General features: G+C 45.6%; 1 protein-coding gene across 1 annotated transcript in view; it reads right to left on the reverse strand.

Moving 5' to 3' along the window:
- Positions 1–25,594, reverse strand: part of TUBGCP2 (tubulin gamma complex component 2) — a 465,124-nt gene that overhangs the window by 397,463 nt on the left and 42,067 nt on the right. The window lies entirely within an intron of this gene.

Consider the following 25,594-nt stretch of genomic DNA (forward strand, 5'->3'; position numbering starts at 1 on the left):
TCTGTGCTGCATGATTCACTGTAGTTTCTATGTGGACCATATCAGTGCACATAGACACAGCGAGAGGGTTTGTGCTTCATGATTCATAAGGGGGCTGGTAAGGTGGAGACAAAAATAACGAGCATTGGCAAAGCCTATAGGTTGCACCTAGTCGAGATCTATTGACATTGTCAATGTTTTTAGGTCTCGCTGAGCCAACGCGCATTTAGTAGGGCTTCTAGAAGTGCTCCTAAAGCAGCGACCAGCTTGCTAGAATGCGCACGGGGCGCGGGACGTGCACATCACTTTTCCACGTTGCACGCGCACGCGCGTTCAAGCAAGCTGGTCGCCGCATTGGGAGCACTTGTGGTGATGCGCGTGCACACCGCTCGCAGAGACTGGAACCCGTCCTTCAGCTTTGAAATAATAAGAGCGGTTCCTTTGCAGAAAGTAGAGCGAATGCTTGTTTTATATGGGGTTCACCATTCCATCCGCCTCTAACTCCAGGTGCCTTCAGCGAATCCTCACCACCTTTGTTTTGTCTAACATGCCACGCTTTCCATGGTTTGCCTTTAAGGAATAAATGGCATAAAACCAATACTTTAGCGTAAAAAAAAACAACTCACCAGCATTGTTCATTCTTCTGACGCTTTTAATTCATGCACAGATACCAATAGTGGGTTAACCCAAAATGTTTTCGTATGATTGCTATCGGAGACCACGTGATCCGGTTATAGTTTCTATTTGGATAGAACACCTTTAGACAACTTCATACAAATGCATCATGAATACTCAACCGCGCAACAGTACCTCAAACGGCGTACACTACAAACAGCAGTTCTGACATGTATTACCCATCACACAAAGACTGCTTGAAAACAAGTCTCCAACAAAACAACCACACTCGGTTCTCCAACGAGACAAAGAGCCGCAGGGCATCTGCGTTTGCCACACGGTGCCAGCCTTTGAATGCTGCGTGTTCGCACAAAGGGGATCGGTACTGCAGTACGACAGGTTTCTGTTGCCGTGGGATTCAAATGGAATCTACTTAATTTCTGAGGTACTGCAACACCACAGATAGCAGTGATGTGCCCACTTCCCCTTCCGCCACTAGTTCCCTAGTTATACAATTGGATAAATTGCTCAACAAAAGCGGTTCCCTATTGCACTCCGACAGGATTTCCAAATCTGCCCAGTCAAACAAATCTAATCAAACTAATCGTGCTCCCTTATATCTAAAATCAAGATTACACATCGACGAACGTTGTTCCAGTGCAAGTGGATTCACTTTGGTAACCCACAGTGCATCACAGTGTGCAGCAAGAGTGTGTAAAATGAGCTTACGCCGCACCACAGGGCTAATGAGTGCATCCTTACCTTACCGAGGTACCAGAACGGCTCTGACATGGGTGTCTTGAATTTAAAAAATCAGTTCAGAGAAAATTAGGCTCTCTCCTATTTATGCTGTTTCACAAGAAATATCATCTTATGGAAAACAGTAGTGATTCCAGGGATGGAACATCAATCAACGCACTGCTCCATTAATATACATTTAAAATTAAAATGTTAAATATTTAAATTGGGTCTTGTTAAGTTTTGTTAAGTTGGGTAAAAGAAATACCTTTTACTTAGTGCTTAGAAAGTAATACATAAAATGCTACTGCTCTTTAGTATTCCTTACTGAACAAACTATGTATATTTACTTATATCTATAGTGCGATTACTAATAAGTAGTATTGATGAGATGAATAGTAAAACAATGATTCAGAAAACAAAAATGAGCTTTGGTAATGTAACTTAATGAGCATGTTGGAGGCATTGCATCAATAGATGCTTAAAATTACATCTCAGGTAAAAGAAAGGGAAAGATTATTTGACACCAATAAATCCACTTAACTCTTCCTCAACAAGGAGACCTAGAAAAGAAGCCTCAGCAATCGTTACCAGGTGGCGAAGATTGGAACATCCGTCTTAAAGAATTAGAACAACAACTTGTATTATTCCATTTCTTGACCCTGCTCTATGAAACATGTACAAGAAACCTAAAGGTTGCTACTACAGGATACTGGCATTGTTCTGCACAGTTATGCGGATGAAAACCAAACCTTCCTAAAAGCCCTTCACTACTGTACATGTTGAAACAATAAGGTGTCTCACCTTCTCTTTACCTCTTTGAAAACCCTGGGATTTACCTTAAAAACCAACCATTCTCAACTGCATCATTCAGAATTCCGCAAACTTATACTTACACTTACTCACAAAGTATCCAATTCAATCAGACCACGAAAAAAAAAAAACAGTTCAAGCCTGCATAATCACCAGACTGGACCTGATGAATTCAATCATTGTCGGTGCTAGGCAGTCCTCAGTCGGTCTGATTAAAACACAAAGTCACTCTGGAGCCAGACTTATAACGGACTCTCAAAAAAAATTCACATAAACTAACTCCAATACTGTCAGTACTGGTTTCCAGTAACTGCAAAATGCAAATTAAAATTTGCAGTAGCGCTATCAAGACTGGACGGGCACAACTTCAGCACCTACTTTAATCAAAGGTTGCTGTGAGGCAGCCAGAGGTCTTCACCGGATGCCAGAGTGGTCTTGGATACAGTTGCTTTGGGACAGAAATACCAGGATCGCTATTCACACAGAACAATAGCCTTGTTGTTCTGAACAAGATACAAGTGTGTGAACCTTCTTTAAACTCCATATATGCTAGTTATTTTTCTAATCTGCCAAAGCTAGCATAGTGTTAAGAAGTGGCAAACAAGGGTATTAATGCTGTCAAAGCGTTGATTAATTTCCTCACCCCTTGCTTGAATTGTTTGAATTCAGTGCAGTTACAATTCATATTGTATGCACCAGATTGTAATGTATACTCTGTTTTCTAGTGCTTATCGGATAAGTGATTAATTTTTGAAAATCGATTTGGGGTTCCAATAAAGGGTCCCGGTCTTGTTTAATGGGACTCATCGTTAGCAGGAACACATCTTATGCAAACATTGCTAGTGGGCTGTATATTGGCTGCAGCTCAAATGATTTTCTGGTGGCACACGGAGACTTTAGTGTCACGAGGGCATAACATTGAAATCTGTTTAGAGTGCTTTAAAAAACAGATGGCATCCACAGCGTTGCACAGATCTAATCTAGATCATTGAGTAATTTTGGAGAACATACTCAAGAGATCAAGTATTATAGATAATGGAGACATCAGTTGTAACATTGGTTACCTCCTTCAGCTCGGTAGGTGTAGCTTTGTCAGGTGCTAGACTTATAAAAGGATAATTCCTATGTATTGATTTCTAAATTCTGAATCTCATGTTTATTCAGTATGCTTGTTAAAAATAGAGCATGTGCATGTTGTAAAAGGGGTAAATTAGAGGGCACAACTCACACAACACCTCCTTAATAGGGGTGTCCCTAACATGGGTGCGGTGGCATTTGTTGTAGGTGCTCGTGCTGCATACTACCTTGAAATATGTTACTCCTGTGTGAAGTTTGATATTATAGAGCAAAACAGTGGGAACTTTAATACATACAAATTTACAACTGTGGCAAACAATTACAGCCCTATTGGGACCTAGAGATCCCTTTGGAATAAAATGAACATCAGACAGTTTGGTGACCAACTCCTAAATAAGGAAGAAGACACCTGGGATATTTTGCCTGGGTATACACAATATCATGACACAGCACATCTAACCACTTGAGATCTAATTACATTGCTAAATCAAATAGTGTCTGTCTGAATGCGATTGAGACAGTATATCTTCCAAACTTCCATTACGGTACCAGCTCATTTCGGTTCCACATCACAACATGTGCATACAGGTAATCTGTCCACAGACTATAAATGCTAATATAGGTTTAGCCCAGATAAAACAAGATGAAATGTAATCATGGATAGCTCACAAGACCAACCAACTGGAAGCAGTCTACCCTCACAAAAGACTAGCTTAGCATTCTGACTATGTGTCTTACACTTGGGACAGTGGAAGTTTACAACAGTTGGTGAAGTATATTTGCAAGTACCTCCACTACTACAGGTGACTAACCCTCCTTAGCAGTATTACCAGAGGAGTTCAACAAGTACAAAATGAGTAGAGAGCTGCACCAGCTCTAGATGTGTTATGCAGCACATTATCATTGGTGCGACAACATCAACTGTTGCATGGCTAAGCACTTATACGGTCTCAAAGGCGAGACCTTTTGGCTATGCCAATGCTTGTTTTTAAATGTTGCGACCTGTCGTGCTACATAGCTTAAAGTAAAAATAAAGTAAAAAAATTAAAAAGTAATAGGACTTGGCCAGACTGCATCAGCGGTTTTTTAATTGATTTTAAGGTACGCACTTACAAACAAGTTAACATTTTTATTTTCCCTATACCTAAAATGCAGTTTCTATTCTTGAACAAATGCCCTTTGCAGTTAAGTGTGTCAAAGTATAGCTAGATGGAACACTGAGCATGGAGAGGCTGTGGTGTTACGGCCAGAGCTGCTGACCTTGGAGCTGGGGAACAAGGTTTGAGTTTCAACGCCAATTCAACATCCTGTGATTCTGAGCAAATAACTTAATCTCGCTGTGCCTGTAAAAATTAATGTGCCCTTGTATAATGTAAATATGGCTCATTTAAAGCACTCCAAGTCCTTCCAATCAACTTCAGCCTACATAAAACAAACCATGATGGAAGTAAGAGAGAGGCAACAAGCGAGAGGGCAGGGAAGGGCCATGAAGTGACGGGAGCGAGGTGGTGGAAGAGACAGCCCTCAACAAATGGGGAGAGCATGTGGGGAAGGGGTATGCAGTGACGCAAGTGAAGTGGTGGTAGGGATGGGCAAGTAAAGAACAGAATGCGGATATTAGAAAGTAAAAAATAAAAATAAAAAGTATGTTACAAGTGCACGGCCAGTTCAAGGACACTAGCCACTGGAAGCAGTACTTGGTTCAAGCTCCACAGCATGGACAAATACATGAAGCCGAGCAAAGCTGGAGGCAGGAAGAGTCGCTCACCAAAAGGAAGAAAGGAAATTAGTGATGTGGAAGCCAACTAATGGTAAGTAATGTGCAAGCTCTAAGCCCCTTTAAAGATTTTTTTCCACGTTACAAGAGATTTCGCAAGCGCAGTGTAGGCGAAACCTAAAAAGTCCTTTGCCCCCAATCCATCTGGCTGTAGGAGGGAGTGATGGGGTCTGCACTATTCACAACGTCCCACACCCGGGCAGGCCAAAAGTTGAGGTTATTACTTTATTCCCGCCCTGGGCTTGGCCTAGGAGCCAGAGAGGGGACAATGCAGACCAGATACTACCACATTGCCCAAGCACAACTTTAAACTGTCTAGCTACTGTTGCTGTAGTGTTTCTTTCTCAAAGACCCTCCCTCCCCTTGTCAAAGGGCAACAATAACTAGCCCAACACAGGACGAAGAGGAAATACCTTAATGCTCCCTCACCCTGCTCAGGGGGGGAGCCAATGATGCAGTACCCCACCCCTTCAAGAGGGGAAGTTACAGTACCCTACTTGCATTGCCTTCTGGTGAGTGAAGAATCTGCCCCTCAACTTTACCATACCCAAGTACACAGGGAAGAAATGCTGCATATCCCTCCCACCTTGCCTTGTAAAAGAATGAGTCTTCCAAGTACATCTGACTGGAGGATGATAGCATCAGGAAATCCTCATGGGTCGTGTAATGAGGCTGCCTGCTGTACTTGCAAATGCACTTGTCAGAGACCCCTCCATGATTTCGTAATCTGCAAAACAAATAGCGAAATCTGCACTTTTGTAAAAAGGATATTTCTTTTAACAAAGTGCCTGCGAAACTTGAAGAATGCTCAAACTTTTGCCCTCTCAACCACCCGCCTGTGCGATCAGGAAAGCAACATAAAGGTGGTAATAGAGAGAGGTACATTCTGGAACCTAGCTGAAAGAAAATGCTGACTGACCACTCTAAATGAAGATAAGCCCATAAAATCATTGGTGAATAGTTTTAATTTCCTCAATATTTTTGGTTTAACACTGCTTACGGCACAACTGCAAAGCCATATTGTACTCAATAGGCTGAGGTTCAGTTTTCAAAAACTAGAAGGGCCTAAAATACACAAGAGCACTGGATAAAGTGCACCGGTTTTCAGAAGCCAAAGGGGTATTATTTATATACGTACTGGTATAGTATCCAGTTTTAAAAAAATTATTCCCAGGTTCTTCCAGTTTTATTCCCAGGCTATTTCCTGTTTGCATCACTATGAACTTACCCTGTAGTAAAAACCTATAGTCAGGGCCATTAGAATTATGCCATTGTGTGGCTGCTGAAATTTTCGCATAGTTAATGATTTGCCACATCTGCCACATAATCCATCATCTGGCGCACAATCTGCAGATATTAACAAAAAATTGGTTTGTAGCTCTAATGGTTTAAAAGATACTAAAAATGAAGTAACACGTTGTGTTGCCCCGCAGAGGAAGGCCCTTCGCAAAGGTTAACTGGTGATCTTTGTTTCTGATTGCTATATTTGGGTGTTAAATTGCTACTAATGAAGTCCTTCTAATGCCCAGACAGTGTTACCAAGTTTCAAAATGACGAAATAATGAAGTAATACTATTACTAAATGTGCTGCATTATGACGCATAATTTAACTTTTTTGTGCCACATAATTTAAACAACCATGCTGCATAATTTGGTCATGTCCTGCCATATAATTCCAGTGGTCCTGTCTATAGTGACAATTGGACAGCCCCAAGTGACAGTATTCTGTTGTAGATTTGTACTTCCCTTCAATATGGCTACTTGGTGTCAGTAGTCCTTTCTTAGTGTTCCTACCTTCTCTACCTCCCATAGTACCCAAGTGTGTTCTGTCTGGTATGTGAAGGTTCCAGCCTTGGCAGTTGATTGTCTGGTCAGCTGTGAGGTTTACTGCTCTGCTGTGTAACTTAATAAATCTATCTTAATAACTTGAAGACGTGTGCTGCCTACCTAATCTACTTACAACATATTCCTATTCCCCCGTACCTTTCAAATCACTATTATTAAAGTAACCTCTCTTTTCTTAGACATTATTTTACATACACAGCATTCTTTAAAACATATCGACTGAATTGCATCTCCTACTGCTAGAATTATATGTGATGGAAATGATTTCCTCTTACAATGCTTACAGCCTCATGTCAGAGACTACTGGAACAGACCGCAGTGAAGTAGTCACTCACCCTTAAATGTCCTGGCCAGAGATGTACACATTTGCCTTCTCCCTACCCCACATCTGCAACTGTTCAACATGTCACAACAAACCTTTGATGGGAGCCCCCACCCCTCCCATCATAGCCTGTCTAATCACTTTGTTCATCAGGACAATGACAAACATGTATACAGGAAAACTAATCCAACTGTACTAAGCTCATTATCAGACATGCATCTATGCCACTCGTTCTCTCTGGGGTTTTGCATTTACATTACAGGTGCACTGGCATATCAAACACATGCATGGAAGACAGGTCCATGAGAAGCCCAGCTACTGCAGAGGCAAGCACGCATCCTAGAGCGAGTAGATGTTTAAGAAGAGAAGGCGAGGATGCAGAGAGGGAAGGGTCCTACTTTTTTTTTTTAACAAAGTAGCAGGAACACAACTGGTGGCCCCAGGATCATTAGGAGAAGGAAGGTTATCTGGCATATTGGCTACAGACTCCTTAACTGTCTTGTCGAGTGTAAAACAGCAGGTTACTAATTGCAAAGAATGTGAGTTCTTCACAGCATATCCACTCATATAGTAGAAATCATATAATTGCATTCCATCCCAACATTCTCCCATCCAGTCACATCCCATCCATCCATTACACTCCAGTCCCCATTGTATCTATCCTCCCCACTCACCCTTTTCTCTTCTCATTCCATCTTCCCACACCCCATTTCACTCACCAGATTCCCTTCTCATCCCACCCTGCTTCAACCCACCCCCAAACTTACCTCACCTGCCCCTATTTAATAGGTATTCACAAACCTTTTCCCAGGGGCTAAAAAGTATGGTCTGTGGTGTGACTGAGGGCTACAATGATGCCAGCAGGGTAGGAGCTGGGAGGTAGGAGAGTGGAAGACAATGAAAGTAGACATGGGGCATGCGCCGGACACAGAGGGGCATTATTTTATGCAGAGTAGCAAAATAAAGTTCTGCAAAAATAGTGCAACCTATCCAGATTCGTGCTGCAAAATTTGCTAATCCATGCCGCAATATCCTGGGGGTCTGACTTGTGAACATCCCAGATTACATGTTACTCGATGACTGCAAAGGACTGGCTGACGTGGTGCTTTCGGTTTCTCACCAGGTTGGAGCGATCATTCCCAATCCACGTCAGGAGAAGTGTAGTGACCTTAGTTCCGGTAACTGGGTTTTGGTGAAGAAATGTGCGCGGACGTTCAGTTTAAAACCCAGGTGGAAAGGTCCCTACCAAGTCTTTCTAAACACAAACACTGCAGTCAAATATACTGGAATACCTAACTGGGTGCATGCATCACATACTCTGGGAGTAAGGGGTCATTGGAGCCAAATCAGAGATCACCTGTGACATGACATCCAGAAGAGCAAGAGGGGGTGAAGAATAACATCTCACACCATGGCAAAGGTACTGAAATATCGTAAAGTGGTGATAAAAATACCCACTGGAGAGACTGGTGGAGTATCACATGAGCAATTGAGTGACCAAGATGAGGGAACAAGTGTGAGAAACGAAAGATCAATATGGAGATTTGAATGGCCAAGTGGTAGGAGGTCAATCAAATATATACCGCCAACAATCATACAAGAAACAGAATCCAGACGTAGAAGTGAAACAGAAGATCAACAGACACAAAGGAGATTCAGGAGAGCAAGAGTACTTTGTCGAAGGTATTCGGCACCCAAATGGACTTACTATGCGAGTAATGTAACAAATGGTTCAGATCAAAGTACACATGAATTTAGCTCTGATTTAACCTCCGTGACATACCACACTGATAAATAGCATTGGTTAAAACAAACTATTTGAAATAAATATTACAAGTGAGAACTTAATGAACATTATTATTTGAACTGGAGACTGAAAGCAGCTTCAATGACAAATGATTTAGGGCCAGATGTACGACCGTTTGTTGAGGTCGCAAAGGGGATTTCAGTCCCTTTGCGACCGCAAAATAGGTGAGCCCAATGTACTAACCCCATTTTGCGACTCGCAAAATAGAGTTAGCGACTAGCTATTAGGACGGGGCGCGCCAAGGGCATCCTTTCCTAATAGCGACTCCAAAACCTATGCATGTGGTCGCAAAAAACTCGCAAATATTTTTAAGAGCAGGCAGTGGTCCGCTGCCTGCCCTTAAAATATGAAACGGAAATGTTTCATTTTTATTTTTTAAATAAATCCGTTTTACTTTAAAGGGAAGCGAGATGCATTTAAAAAAAAAAAATGATTTATTGACAAAGCAGTCCCAGACATGGTGGTCTGCTGTGCCAGCCATTCCCAATGAGGTCGCAAATAGCAACAGCCTCATTAATATTCATGAGGCATGCAATTTGCGACCCATTTGGAAATCGCAAACAGGGTCTGAGACACTGTTGTACATTGGATTTTGCAACTCGCAAATTCCAATGATCGTAGATCTGGCTGTAACTGTGTTAAAGTCAAGAAGCAAAAGAATTCCCAAGGGCCAAAGCTGCAGTAGCAGACTAGAGATGACTGATTTAGAAGACGACGAAGTAGAGCTAGGGATGACTCACACAAATTATTGTATATAAGCTGAATGAAAACCACTGCAAGTACATTTTCAAAAAGATTTGCTATTTTGCGAACGTAGAAGTTAAGGTGAAGAATTAAATCTGCTTTCTGCTATATTCTTCTAAAGATCTGAGCTTCCTTCCCAAACCTAGATGACGATTCATTGTAGGTGTTACTTTAAAAAAGTTGCATTCATAGCACTATTTGTTGGACTCGGTTTTACACAAGAGATAGAGATGCCTGTATCTACACCTGCAACTACAACACCTGCAAGCACAAAAATTGAGAGATTCAGTCGTAAACTATTCGAAAGAAGAGTTTTCGACTAATGTTTATTCTAGACTAGTTCAGGAACACACAAGCTTCAGATGCTAAGGATTGTTATGTATGCACACATTTACCTTATTCAACTGCAGATGAGGTGACCTATCACCTTATCCCACTATCATATGCTATTATATATTGCTTCTACTTAGCCTTTTTTATAGACAGGAACACTTCAAATATTATTTTTACAATTATTACATGGTTCTTCCGAAAGTTCCTCTTTAAAAATGTATGAATCTTCACCCAAAGGCTAAAGATCAAGACTGCATCGTAGCATGTCTTTAGATCACTCACAGTTCTAGTCACTGTCAAGGCATATGAAAATATTTTGACCTTGTTAGAACTGGGGGTCTCTAGTTGGCGGAGGTAGGTACCTTTGACCAAATAGGGACCCTTGCTTCTAGTCACAGTAAGGGGCTACATTTCTAAAATAACCATTGCTCACCCCATGGTAGCTTGGCACGAACGAACAGGCTTATCTCAGAGGCAGTGTGTACAGCATTTGTGAACACATAGAGTATTACAGTGAAAACACTACAAATGGACACCACACCAGTTTAGAGAAAAATAAGTAATCTTTACATAACACAAGACCAAACGACAAAAATTCACAATACTGTAATCAAAAATCGACTTTAAAATGGTAGAAATAGCGTAGTTCAATGTAGATGGTAAATGCAAGACTTTACTCTCAAAGTACCTTGGATGCGTCAAGCAATACAAACAAAAGGGTTGCAGGGAAGGTAAGTAAGTAAGTAATTTTTTATTATGCATGATTAATTAAAACCGTTGCATACATTAAATAATCTTTAAAATCAATTTTCGTTATTATAAACATTTTGACCAGTTAATAAAATAATTCTCTATTGCGATAGAAAAATAAACAACTTTAAAATGATCCAGTCTGTATCTTACATAAAACTGCACCAAATATAAATAATATTCTAATCAGGATAAAAGTCTGTATCATAAAGGTTATATTATTGAGCAGGACGCTCACAGATTCCATTGTCTAGAGGTTTTTTTTTTTTTGCAGTATGTTAGTGTCTTTCTCCATAGAGTTCCCTTACCGCTCTGGTTATTCGAGGCAACATAAGCAGCTTCAAGGTGTCACTGCTGGAGTGGTCCTAATACTATGCTCAAGTTATTAAGGTTAGCTATCCTCGACTAACTAGTTTAGTTCCGAGGACCATCATGTGGGACTAGGCCGAGGCTAGTACAGATATGTTTTTCAGTCTCTGTTCAGTGAGATGAAGGAATTTTTAAGGCGGCAATTCAGCTGTGTTAAAGTTGAATTGAAGCACAGGATTACCGCCGGTCTGCAGGACCTGATGCCATGCTGGTTAAAAAATGGCTTTAATAAAGTTTTCCTTATATCTTTTAGTTTATCGCAGATACAAACAATGTGGATGAGGTTCTCGACTCCACGAGCACATAGCCTGCATAGCTGACCTCCTCCTCTATTTTCCCAAGGGGGTAAAAATTGATTAATTGCACCAACTCCCAGACGAAGCTTCAAAAATGTTTCTTTGGGGGGGCGTGGCCAAGATGGCGGCGGAGTAGGACGTTTCTTCGGTCCCTCCGGCGCCACAAATTTATTAGCTTTGTTTAGCCCCTTCTCTTATGCCCATACACGAGTGAAATATACCTGGGGGGCCCCGGGGGGCTGTGTGATGACATCCAACGCCCTTCCTCTCTCGTGTGGCCGGAGATCGGAGGAGCGGCGCTGCGGGGCCTAGGCGGGAGCCGAGCTGTGGGCGTCGCCGGACGCTAGTGTGGAGGGAAGGGGGAGAGGAGCGGCTTGCCCCGAGACTTGGAAACTGCAGTGACAGAGGTGCGGGAGACTGTGGCCGGGCGCCCCACAGCAAGGGACTGTAACCGAGTTAGCACGGCTCCGAGGCGGGAGCATTCTGAAGGTGCCTGGGCCTCCTGACATCCCGTGACGGCCTGAGGGCTCGATTGCTGCCCGCAGCGGCCTGTAATATATACGGGTGGAAAGAGCGCGGAGGTCGGTGGGAGGCCCGCGCAGAGTCTGCCGAGAGCCCCCGCGACCGTGAGCAGGGAGGTGCGGCCCGAAGGTCGATTGGCGGTATCCCGGCCCTAGAGGTCCTGTGGAGAGTGGGAGAGCTGAGCGGATCACCGGGGCCCAGTCGGAGATGCGGTGAACAGTGGACTGATGGCTCAAGGCGGCTGCGGTGGTTGAGATCCCTGCTTTGCGGGTGAGTGCTCCCTCGTGGTTAAGCCCCCCTGCGTGCGACGGTGAAGGTGAGAAGCGCGTGAGTGGCCTGAGGGGTGGCAATATTTCGGTCCGTGTGGGGGCGGACGGGGAGGCTGGCGGAGGAGTGAGACTGATATGAGGTCTAAGCCTGTGGAGTGACGCTTTCCTGGTCCCGGGAGGGGCTGGCCATTAATAGGCCCGGAGACTCTGCTTGCTGGGGGAACTGCTTGATGCTTCCGAGCCCCGCTGCTGCCTGAGCGCAAGTTTCTTCTCGGCCCGCGTTTCGGCGGGAACCGCGCTCCTGGCCATTGGGAGGTCTGCTGCTCCCGGAACGAGCCGCGCAGTTTGGGAAGGCGAGAAGCGGCAGACTGACGCAGAAGACAGGGGAGAGCAGAAGAGTGGTGGGACCTAGACGACTTGGGAGGCAGTACGGACGCATAAACAGGCTGTGGTGGGCCGGAGAAGTCACAGCCTAGCTCACGGAGAGACAAGGCCGGGAAAAGGGATACAACGAGGCCTTGCACGGATCACAGGGGCCCTGGGCTGCTAACATGGCGGGCAGACTGCGTAAGGACAAACCCGGCAAGGAGGGCCTGCCCAAGGGAGCTCCACCGACGACGCCTCCTGGGCCCAGCAAGTCGCCCCCTCCTGGGGATGATGACGCTCCGGCCACCAAGGCTTTCATGGTTGAATTGTTCAAGGCCATTAAGGAGGACATATCAGAGCTCCGCTCGCAACTGACGACAGATCTGCGTGAGGTGAGGAGAGACTTGGACGAAGTAGGAGAACGGGTGGCGACGCTAGAGGAACACGACGTGGGAATGGCAGAGGACGTTCACCATCTGCAACAAGATGTCCTCCGACTCACAGAACAGAACCTAGACCTCCAGGCCCATGCCGAGGACCTGGAAAACCGGTTGCGCCGCAACATTAGAATTCGACCGGTGCCTTGGGCCGGAGAAGGCAAGGACCTACGGGGGATGTGGAGGACCTCTTTAAACATGTTCTAGGCGAGGAAGAACTTCAAGAGATACGCATGGACAGGGTCCACCGAGGGGCTCGAAGGCACCCCCCACCAGACATATTGGTCTGCATCCATGATTTCCAACTGAAAGAACGCATACTCAAAAAGGCACGAGAAGCCGGACCCCTGCAGTTTCGAGACCATCGTCCTCAGCTATTCCAAGACCTAGCAGCTTCGACCCTGCAAAAACTAAGGGAGTTCCGGCCAGTCACCGGTTTCCTACGTGACCAGAATGTGGCCTACTCTTGGGGCCACCCTTTTCGCATCATCTTTCGCTGGAAGAACAAACTGGTTCAAGTCAGGTCCCTGGCTGTGGCCATGGAGATCCTCGGTCTAGAAGAGTCTACTACAGCACCCACAGACACACGCTCCCCTGAGAGACGACGACAGCGCTCTCCGGCCTGGCAGAAGGTGGGCCGGAACACGGTATCGGAGAAGCCAGACCCGTCTACAAGCCTTCATGAGAGGGGGCGGCAGTAGCCTCCGTGGCGCTAGTGACTGAGGCGACGGCACAGGAGGATTCCCCTGCTGAATTAACCCCTGAGAAGGGTTACAGCTGGCGCCGGAGGGTCGCGACCCCACCAGATCTCACAGGTACTCTATGCCCTCCTTAGAGGAGGGACCCTGTGGTAGGTTAAGGGAGGACATGGACCACGTCCATAAACTTCGACGATTACGGTCACAATCGGACCCCCTTTTGGGGTCCTGATGTTAGCTTCAATCGCTGGTTCTGGCTAAGCCTACGTTTTGGTGGGAGTTGGGGGGGGAGGGGAGGGGGGTTGAGGGGGAGGGGTGGGGGGGGAGTAGTGGATGTAGTGAAGGGTTGTTCACAAACACCCTTTGCGGATTTGAGGTAGCCAGGTATGCAAGCTGGGAAGGTATGTGGAGCGATTTGGTTTGGCTGCTGAGGGGGATGGACACTTGCCAACATGGGGCGCGCACACTGGGGAGAGGCAGGACTGGAATGGGGCAAGGCTGGCCCACGCATGAGAAGGGGGCAAGCGCACGCCCCAATGCTGAGCATGACCTGGTGTTTTATTCCTGATGTAGATAACACTGGGGTCCTGGGGTTGTACTCCCCCCCCCCATAAACGTCAGAAGGTCTGGAAATACATACTTGACCACCACCTAGACATAGTGGGTTTGCAGGAGACTCACCTCGCAAGATCAGATGAATCACACCTCAAACATAAGCAGTGTCCCCTTATTTACAAATCCTCAGCTTCTACAAAACACAAAGGAGTTGCTCTTCTGTTCTGGTCAACCCTACAATTCCAACCTCTGGAGGTTCGGGGGGATAAAGAAGGGCGTTGGCTTCTGGTTAAAGGCAAGCTAAGGGGCAAGGTATGCACATTCCTGGTTTTATATGCCCCCAATGTGGGTCAAAATAGATTTCTCCAGGACCTGTGGAGGACAGTGTTAGACACTGTCGAAGGGCCACTGATAGCGATAGGAGACTTCAACCTGGTAGGGAATAAGGATATTGATTGAACTCGTCACCAGAGATCCGACACAGGAGTGTTCTCCGCGGAATAGATGGGTGGTGCTCTCTATCCACACTCGCCGGACTATACTTTTTTCTCCCACGTCTACCACTCCTATTCGCGCCTAGATCATTTCTTTCTGAGTCAATCTCTTAGAGGAGACCTGCGCGAAGCCAAGATCTTTCCCCTGTCGGTCTCTGACCACAGTTTGCTCGCTATCTGCCTACGATGGGAAACCGCCTCTACGATCCATCATAAATGGTACTTTCCGGCCCCCTTGGTGCGGGACAAGGCCTCCTGCATCGAGCTCCGGAAGGCCATTAACAAATTTTTTGACCTAAATCCCACTAGCCATACCTCGGTCCTTAACACATGGGATGCCTTTAAGGCTTCCATACGCGGTAGTTGTATAGCGCTTAATGCAGCCCTTAACAAACTTCGGAGACAAGAAAGGGAAAAATTGGAAGAGGAGCTTTCTACTCTTGAGCAGGTTCATAAACAAACCCCCTCCAGACTGACCTTACGACAGTTGACGGCAGTGAGGGGCAAGCTCAAGGCTCATTATAACAATTGAGCGGAATACACACTACTGAAATTACGGCGCCTCTCCTACTCCCAAGGGAACAAGGTAGGGAAACATCTGGCCCGGCAGTTCCGAGAAAAAAGGGAGAAGGAATACATCGGGGGAATAAAGGACACACACGGGGCCCTAACGCACAATGACGAAGTCAAAGCAGGTCTCTTTGGCGGTTTTTACAAGGCACTGTACGCGGGAGACACCCTGAATTACGGAATGCAAGGGGACTACTTGTCCACGCTACCACTGCCCCAGGTATCAAGGGAGTGGAACGAGGCGCTCACTGCCCCCTTCACTAGAGAGGAGGTCCTTGCTGCCATCAAGGCCTTGAAACCCCACAAAGCCCCCGGGTCGGATGGCTATACAGCCATATTTTACAAGACCTTCGCCTCTGAACTGGTTGGCTTTCTGACACAACTATTTAATAGCATGGCGGAGGAGGGAGTGACCTCGGTTTCCATGGCGGAGGTTACCATATCGGTAATTCCCAAACCCGGGAAAAACCCCTCTAAATGCTCCTCGTACAAGCCAATTGCCCTCCTCAATCTAGACGCCAAACTCTACTCGTCCATCCTCACCACTAGGCTCCACGATTTAATGCCGGCATTTGTACATCCGGACCAATCCGGTTTTATAAAGGGCAGACAGACGCACGACAACACCAGAAGAATAGTACACCTGATTGAGAAAGCCAACAAATTCAAAATTCCGGCAGTACTCGTGGGCCTAGATGCCGAGAAGGCATTTGACAGGGTGGACTGGGGGTTCCTGTTCCAAACCACAACTGCATTCGGCTTCTCTACCAAATTTTTGATGATTCTCAGAGCCAACTACAACTCCCCCCGATCCAGAGTGGCGGTCAATGGACACTTCTCGGCCTTCTTTCCGCACTCCCGGGGTAAGCGACAGGGCTGCCCCCTCTCCCCCTTGTTATTCGCCCTGAGCATTATTATTATTATTATGTTTCTTATATAGCACCTGAATCGATCCCCGAAGGGGTCTCTCCGTGCTTGCCTTGGGAACCCGTCCTGGCTTTTCCCTGTGAGATAGCCCCTACAGGGCATCCCCAAGGTGAAAGCCAGGCATCCCGCCGCGGGGGGGCCGTTGTGGAGATTAAGCAAGCTTAATGCCCAGAGTTGCAGAGTGTGAACCCATGATTAGGTCAGGCACCGAAGCGAGAATTATCGAGTCCATGGACATTTGAGCTCAAGACCCTGCCGCGTCGGGAATTGAACCCTGGTCCCGGGTCTGACCTCTACTTCAGGGTCTGCCTGCTCTAACCAGTGAGCCACACTTCTCCACCGCTTCATTGAGCCGCTGGCAGTGGCAATACGGGAGGACCCAGCTATTAAGGGGATCCCGTTCACGGGAGAGGAGCACAAAGTCACCTTGTTTGCGGACGACGTCCTACTTTCCCTTGCGGACCCTGCTCGCTCTCTACCTCTAGTACAGACGATCCTGGACCGATTACAGGGGGTGGCGGGCTTTAAGGTCAATTTTGAGGAATCGTTTATCCTTAATCTTACTCTACCCTTGGCTGACGTCGCCCGTCTCCAGCCGCTCACGCCCCTTCAGTGGTCCACCTCTTCTATAACGTACCTGGGAATCCAGTTGACTCCCACGGTTGTGCAAATTTTACTCAGCGAACTTCCCCCACTGCTCGCCGAAATTCAACGATCCCTGGCCCGCTGGAAGCCTATGTTCATCTCGTGGCTGGGTCGGATTCACGCAATTAAGATGACTCTTCTACCCAAGCTACTGTACCTTTTTCAGGCTTCACCCATCGCCCTTGAAGGGGAATTTTTCCGGGGAATCAAAACGATGATGGTCCGATTCATTTGGCAAGGAGGTCGAGCGCGGTTCTCCTTTGCCACATTGCGGCGACCGAGCAGGGAAAGCGGGGTGGGTTTACCCGACATGCATCTATATTATAAGGCAGCTCAACTCCGTGTCCTAGTAGAATGGTCCCAGCCCACCTCAGAAAAGCATTGGCTACACATGGACAGGAGCGTGACAGGGAGAACAATCTGGGACTTAATTTGGAAACCCAAAGGAGACAGGCCCAAGAACACCTACATTAGTACCCCCACTAGCACTACTCTGAGAGTCTGGGACTGTTTCGGGGGACGACCGATGGACAACATTCCCTTCCCCTTTTACACCTATACACTTTAACCCTGCTTTCACACCGGCAGCGCTCGAGGACCCCTTCGATGCTTGGAGGGAGGGAGGTTGCCTAGCGCTTACGCACTTATTCCATGGCTCTGCCACACTCACTTTTGATAATTGTATGAGGGACTATGGGGTGCAGACGACGGAATGATACCACCATACCCAACTTCTACACTGGGCTTTGTCCCCATCGGTGAGAGACTTACCCACTAGGCCCCCCACGCATTTTGAAACTTTCTTATCAAAGACCTCTGCGAAGCGGGGAGTCATCTCCTTTATCTATGGTCTCCTCTTTGCTACTGCCATATCCCCTAGACCCCGCTACATGTCCCACTGAGAGGAGCTGCTGGGCCGGGATTTCACGGACTCTGAATGGTCCCACTTATGGTCTGATATAGCAAAACATAACCACTCGGTGGAGCTCCGGGAGGCCAATCTCAAAACAATTATGGACTGGTAAATGTACCCAGCCAAGCTACAGCGGATCTTCCCTGGTTCTACTAACAGGTGCTGGAGGGGGTGCAGCCTGCTGGGGGACTTCCGCCATATTTGGTGGGACTGCCCGGTTGTCAGTCCATACTGGACAGAGATACTATCACACATCAAAAAGATCTTGGGCTACCCGACAGCATATTCAATGGCTCATATTCTGCTGGGCCTTAGAGACCCACTCCTTGAATTCCAGACAAAAGCGGATAAGAAGATAATGTGGCTATGCATAGGAGCTGCCAAGACAACCCTGGCTGCGGCTTGGAAGCGCACGGAGGCCCCGGTGATCTCCCTTTGGTATGAGAGACTCTGGCGCTTGTTGAGTATGGAGAGAATGGCTGACATCTTTCTAGATGATTTTAAAATTTTTTAATTCCGCTGGGGCCCTCTGGTTCGGTCTCTTTCCTCCGGGCTGCCGTCTGCGGTGTGCCCACCCAGTGTTCGATCTCTCCATCTGTTCCAAATTTGATTAGCGCTGTATTCAGACGAATTATTACCCTTCGAAATGCTACCACCACTTGGAGGGTGGGGGGAGGGTGGGGGGGTAGTTTGGGGGTTTCGAGGGAGGGGGGGTTTCTTCTAACCTATGCTGACTGTTGTTCCTTCACTTTGCTGAGATGGCTTTATGTTGGCATGGGGGCAGGACGGACCAGGCCTCATGGGACTTCCGCTCAGAGACGATCCACGTGTCTAATGTGTCTCAAACTCTTCTGAATGCCTGATCGGAGATGGTCCTAACCATGCTCCGCGAATTCTGCTATGACCCGACCACCTCTGGCTTTATTCTGCGTTCCCCCCAGAGGCCCTGGACTATACACAGTTTAGATTCCTACTTTGCCCCCTGCGTGGGGAGCTGTGCGGGATTGTCGCATGTTTCTATGAGTTTTAAAATTGCCAATAAACACACCTTTCATAAAAAAAATATATATATTTCTTTAGTTGATATTTTTATTCCTGCATTTAAATAAGTTTGAGGTTTTCCGGCTTCGTAATTATTGAGCACAATCCAGCCATAAGCTCTTTTTGATAGTGCTTTCTTGTCCTCTGTAGTAGATTTAAGCCTTATTGACTTTGTGACTAGTTTTTTTTAAACACACAATGAGCCGTTGAGGTATTCCAAAGGTCTGTTAGACCCAGGGCTTGGATGGAATCCAAGAGGTATTTGTTAGCTGGTGATTTACATGTGCGTGTTAGTTCTACCCAGAGGTGGTTATTTAGGGAACCCTTTTCCGCAGCTCTGATTTTGTGCCAACATTTTGCATAGACTCCCATTCTCTCTGCCGTTTGATTTTGTAGCCCGAATTCCAGTCGTATTTGGGCTGGAGAAATGTATTTAGGGAGCTGAAATATTGCTCGGTAAGAGGTTGTTATTATGCTGTTTAAAGTTCCAGCATCTCTTCCTCTCATTGATTCACTACCATAGGTGATTGTGGGCTGCAATTTGGCTCGCAGGACTTTTAAGAAAGGTTCTAATGACAGGTCCGGCAACAACTTTTTTAAGGGTTTAAGTGCCAGATAGGTCATAGCACCCTTCCTTCGCAAGGATTCCAGCTGCAGCTTGAAGGAGTTATTTTGATCTAAAAGTATCCCCAGGTATTTATAGCTTGTTACTTGATGTAGGCGTTTCCTATCAAGATACCAGTTTGGACTGGTTTTCTTATGGTAGTTTACTATCATAGGTTTGGTTTTAGTGAGATTTATTTTTAAGGTGTTCCGTTGAGAAAAGTTGCTAGTTACGTCCAAGAGATGTTGAAGACCAATTGGGGTCCGGCTGATTAGAACTAAATCATCAGCATATAACAAATTTGTCAATGTCATACGTCCTAACTTTGGGGCATGGGATGAGCAACTGTCCAATTCATCCGGTAAGTCTGCTAAGAAGAGGTTAAAGAGCAGTGGAGCTAGGACGCACCCTTGTTTTAGGCCCTTAGGTGTGGTAATTCTGCTGGAAATGTGCGTTCCGCCTCCTAGTTTTAGTCTGATCCACGTGTTGTATACAAGTGCCTAAGTTGGTCTAAAAGAAAAGTTGGTAACCACCAACTGGCTAGCTTGTGCCAGAGTTTAGTGTGGTCAACGTGGTCGAACGCTGCTGTGTAATCAATGAAGCAGAGATACAGGGGGTGCTTGCCCTTTTTTGCAGCATCCATTAGCATGGTCAAGGCCATGATGTTAGTTGTTGTTCCTTGGCCTTTGCGGAATCCGGTTTGGGTTATGGGAATAATTTTATTCTCTAAGGCCCAGTTGGCTATTTCTTCCAAGATGATCCCTGCGTAATATTTAGCCTCAGTGTCTATAAGGGCTATCAGCCGGTAGTTATTTGGAATAGATCTCTCACCTTGTTTATATATAGGGATGATAATTGAGCATCTCCTTGATTCCGGGAGTAAAGGAGTTTTTAAAGCTTGTCTGAAGACTGTTACCAGTGCGTTACTCCAGAACTCAGGATCCTGCTTGAACATTATTGGTGGTATGCCATTGGGACCGGGAGCTCCCGTCCGCCTGCCTATAGCTATTTGCTCTGTTATTGCTAGAACCGCAGGGCTATTATGCTCTTCCGCTGCAATGGGTGATCAGTTTTGGTTTGATGAATCTTTTTCCACCTGCATCGACCAGAAGCTGCTACTGTTCTCTTTGCAGGGAAAATGTAGAGTAGTTACTTCTTCTTTTGAACTGATAATGCGAACATTGCCCTGGTGAGTAAAAGTATTGTCAAATCTTTTAATTGAGTCGTTGAAGTGATTAAATAGATATTTTTTCCAAACCGCTTCTGTGATGATGTAGTTGATACCAGGATGGTTAGGCCTCTGTAATCTATTCACTGATTGCCAAAATGTGGCGCTGTTTTTCTGTTTTGCATCATAGAGAAGTTTAGCTTCATTGTTCTTTGCTCTTTTAATTGCCCATCTCAGCTTGTTTAAAGACTTCTTACCTTCGTGGAGGGACCTTTGTAGTCTCGGATTGTTAAATTTGCGGAGCTGTCTTAGTGTGTGATTTATAAATTGCTTCAGTTTTGTCGATACTGGACTTTTTGCCATTTTACTAGGAATTTGTGAAGCGTTCCTCCGTTTCAAACCTTGCCTACTTACAAAGGTTTCTCCAAGCGTCTTGGCAAAGTTTTTCCAGTGTTTCAAAGGCTGAGCTGCCCATTCTCCCCCTTGATTGTACAAATCTTTGGCAATATTTATTATTTCCTCTAAATTCGAGGAGTTACACCTTATTCTTTTAAGATTGCTGGTTTTATTTTGCACAATTGTTTTGCTGACAAGCAATGTCTGACTTGAGTTTGCTTTAAGACGTAATTCTTGTGGCATGTGGTCGCTAAGATAGTTATTGCCAATCTCGAAAGTGTCTATGTAGTTAATTAGTGTCAGAGCTGTGAAAATGTAGTCCAAGAGGAATGAAGCTGTGGTTGAATGATATGTGGCAGCTGGTGGATTGTCGTCCTTAAAGCGGCCATTTATAGCTTCACATTTAAGTACTCCAGCTCCTGAAGCAGGTATCTTGCGCTTCGAACTGGCTTGGAGGCTGTAGATTGGGCTTGCGTCAGGATTCCCCATGCATCAGAAAGATCCTGGATTTGGTCGCCATCTTGAGTGTTTCCTAAGAGATGCAGGTTGAAGTCTCCAGCAAGGATAATATAATCCGTTGCTTCCTCTTCCATCAGTTTTTTTAATTCCATTGACAACTCCTTTGCTGGTTTTAGCTTTTGTTTTCAGTGTACATAGATGTTTATTATTATTACTTCCTGTGGGATCTGTTTAATCTTTAGCTTTACTTTTATTCCCTGAATGCAACTTGGGAATGATAATTGAATGTTCATTGCATCAGTCTGACCTATTTCAGTTATAGAGGTTAAGAGCAATAAGCCATCCGAGCGGCGGCCAAAAACAGATCCCTTAGTTGCCGGAAGTAAATGAGAGAGATATAACCCTGTAGTTAAAAGGACTGGTCTTCCCAAGACTCCTGGAGCAGGATTATGTAAATGAATTTCAGGTAGTTTAGGAAATCTTGGTCGCTTGTTCTGGAAGCTAAGCCATTAATATTCCAGACACATATTTTGAGACCATCTTGCTCTATTTCAGGTAGTTGTTTCACGAGCAACTCTTGTCAATTTGTGCGTACTGATGTAATTACACAATGTATACCGGACCAGTTGTTGTTTGCTGAGGATTGTACTAATGTGCATTGGGGCTCAGTTGGCAATACTGCAATTAATAAATTTGCCTCGATCATTGTGCCTGGAGTTCGACTCCTTGCTCCTTTCAAGACTGAAAGCGTCGCTGAACTGGTGTTTTTTATATTGTTGTTTAGGAAGGGAGTTGGATATAATGGTTTTGGGATTGGTTTCATAATTATCCCCCAATTTTGGAGGCGATCACCATCCTGTAAAATTCTGCCTGCAACATCAGAATTTTTCCATCTAGTTCTGGTAGCTTCTGGGTTTTGGCTGTTATTATTTGACAAGAATTCAATTGACAACAAGTCCGACGACGTAATATCAGTTAAAGTTGGAATAGAGTGTAGGAGCCGTAGCACGTTTTGTCGATTTAGTATATCCATTCGGCCTCGCGATTCATATTGAGGAAATAGTGTCAGTCTCTGCCACTTTTGGTAGTTTCGAGCTGCGAGAAGATGTTTTGTCACAAATAGTTACTATGTTTGGAAAACATCCCTGATTTGGGTCGAGGGTGCCTATGTTGCTGGTAACTGCACGGGTAGAGAGGCCTAATCGAGAGTCATTGGTCGTTTTGGTTTCCCTACCAGTATTATTATGAGCGGGTTCTAGTTGAACAGATGTAACTCGAGTTGTTTCTTGTTTAGTTGATGCTTGCTTGAGGGATTGGCTCGCCGATAAGCTTAAGCCTATAAAATTCCCTTGAGGGATTAAACCTTGGTTCCGCCCTGTGACTTGTATACCCTCGGTTAAGGTCTTGCTTTTTAAAGGTGAATATGGTGGTTCTTTGATCAGACTATTTTTTACAGATTTACGTTCATTGGTAGAGGGGGTTGGCATGAGGTTACAGTCAAGCGATTTCCTGGTTGGTTCTTGATTGCCTAGCCTGCTATTGGTAACACTGGCTATGGGTCTAGGGGCTATTTGCTGGGCCTCTTTCCTGACTTTTGTCGGAGCTGGTGCTGGAGGAGTTAGTGCTGGAAGATTTGGTGTTCTTAGTTGTGTGGTCCGGTTTAATAGGGGCAACTGAACGTAGGAATTGGAGATGCGTTCTCTTCTTTCTTCCTTTCCTTTTTTGCTTACGCCCAGTTTTTACTGGAGAAGCTACTTCTTCTAAGGAGTCTGACTTGCTGTTTTGCCGGCACCCACCCCATACTGTTGGTGGTGCACTGTTTGATTGGGGTGTCTTAATGAGTGATATGGCCGATGTGGTTTTCTCCAATAAGGAGTTGTCATTGCCTACAGCATTCTGCTTAATGACAGTTGTTTTCAGGACAGACATTAGGTCGCCTAATATTTCCGGAAGGGTCTGTAGCTTGTCCACTATTGGGGCACAGAAACATTCTAGTTGAGATTCCTGTACGTTGCACGTTGCTTCCTGCTCTCGCTTTATTAAACCGTTCAGGTCGGCTAATTTCCTGTCGATCCCCGAGATAAAGTCAGCTAAAGTTTGGAGGATGGTCAGCTGGAGATCCATTTTGTGTGACTGATATTGTAAAGCCGCCTTTGAATATTGCATTGTACTTAGTAAGGATTCCCAGATTAGGTTTTTATTTGAGTTGCTGCTTTTCAGGGGGGTGATTTTTGGAGGTTTAGGGTCGTGGTTGTAAGAGGCGACTAATTCCTCCCACTCTTGGGAGGCTAAGAAGGTCATGTCGCCATTACCATTGGGTAAATCTCCATGAATGGGCGGCTGACTGTGCTGTGGTCTGAATTTTTTTTAAAGAGTGCGTCCGGGTTCGAAAGGATCACAGGAGATGTTATTAATCCTGGATTGGAGATTGATAAACAATGAAATGAAGAATTCTTTAGTGGTGATGATACAAGTTCATTTACTTTATGTTCTTTTATTTTTTGTTCTTCTGGCTGGGCTGCTTTGAACAGTTGGCCATATTGGAGCTTTGATGCGAGCTCCAAATTTGATTTTGCTTGTTGTGGGCTATGCTGGACATCTATATTAGGAATAGTCACTGGTAATTGAGGGGTGGCTTGGCGATGCTTTGGGTTTGGTCTAAGCATTTCCTCATCTTGCTTAGAAGGCGTTGCATTAGTTGTCGCTAATTGACCCTCAAGTCCTTCCGCAGGCGCATATAAAGTCAAAGGAAGTTTCTGAGGGCTGTGTTCAGAACATAAACTAACCGGTGAAGCATTTTGATGAGTTGGAGAAGTGATTTGAGTATTTTTCTTTTGGGTGATGATGTCCTTTTGGTGAGCAACTTGCCGGTCGTAGTGGGCCTCTTGTGGAATTGGAGTAAAGTTTCCTAAGTTAGTCTTTTGGGCAAAATTGCTGTCCTTCTGATAAATGAGTTGATGGTTTTGGTGGTCCTCTTGTATGTTACCATGTTCATCATCAAGACAGGTTACGTTTATTTTTTCTGCTGTTTGTACCAATTTGCGGTTTTGCTGAAGGTGCTGCTTCTCTGCTTTAGTGCTCCTATTAGTTTTTTCTGGGGGGCAATCGTTAGAATGAACTAATGAGACTGTTTGTGAGGTCGTTGTAGTTTGCGAGATTGGATTATGCGGTCTAGTTCCAAAGGCAGGAGAGGGGATTGCAGACCTTCTATTGAGCCACTTTTGGAGAAAATTGCTGTGGAGGGGTCCTTCAAAAAGAAGAATTTTGTATATATTTTAGGCTGGGAGGTACAGGGGTTCCTTCTTGATGGGGGCCCTTCCAGTCTGGTTAAGACCTGATCGTCTAGCCCTCTCTTGTTCACTGTTCCAGTTGTTACAGCCAGGGAAGAATTACTCCCTTCCTGGCTAACAAAATCAGCATTGGTTGATGCATTAAGGGACAAGGTGTTATGGGGGTTGTAGAGAATGCTGGTCAATGGCTTTTCCTTTTTCTCGTCAAGTTTTTCACATTTTGTTTGTTTTGTAGTTGTCAGGATCAAAGCCAAAAGGACTGGCATCTCCGTGCAGACTATTGCTATCATTCTTGCTATCATTCTTCTGTTTCTGTTTTGTTGCTTTGGTCTGTGACCTTGGTTTTGACGGTGCCTTCCGGACTCTTCCTGATCTCATGGTTCCCTGTTCTCTAGTTGTGGTCCTCGGTGATGATGGACTTGCAATTGCCTCTGCTGATGTCGGAGTTGGGGCTGGTGTGTGCAGTTTGCACTACGCAAGGAGTACACTGCAAGGGAGGGAGAGGAGGGGAAGGGATGTGGGAGCAAGATATTGATTCAGCTCACCTCCCAGTTCCGATCACTGGCACCACCTCCACCTTGCAGTCTCCGTTGCTCCACCTGACCGCCTCCGGATTACACCGCCTCTCAAGTCCCCCAATCCTCTCAGCCTCAGCCGCAAGCCCCAAGCTCCAGTCATCTCGGCCTCAAGCCTCAGGCCTGGGTCTTGGCATTCCCGGAGCCTCGTGGCGATAGAGAGCTGACTGTACTTGCAGCAAGGGGCTCTGTGGCCGGTC

Source organism: Lissotriton vulgaris, chromosome 5 (genome assembly GCF_964263255.1).
Source record: "Lissotriton vulgaris chromosome 5, aLisVul1.2, whole genome shotgun sequence".
Lineage (NCBI taxonomy): Eukaryota > Metazoa > Chordata > Amphibia > Caudata > Salamandridae > Lissotriton > Lissotriton vulgaris.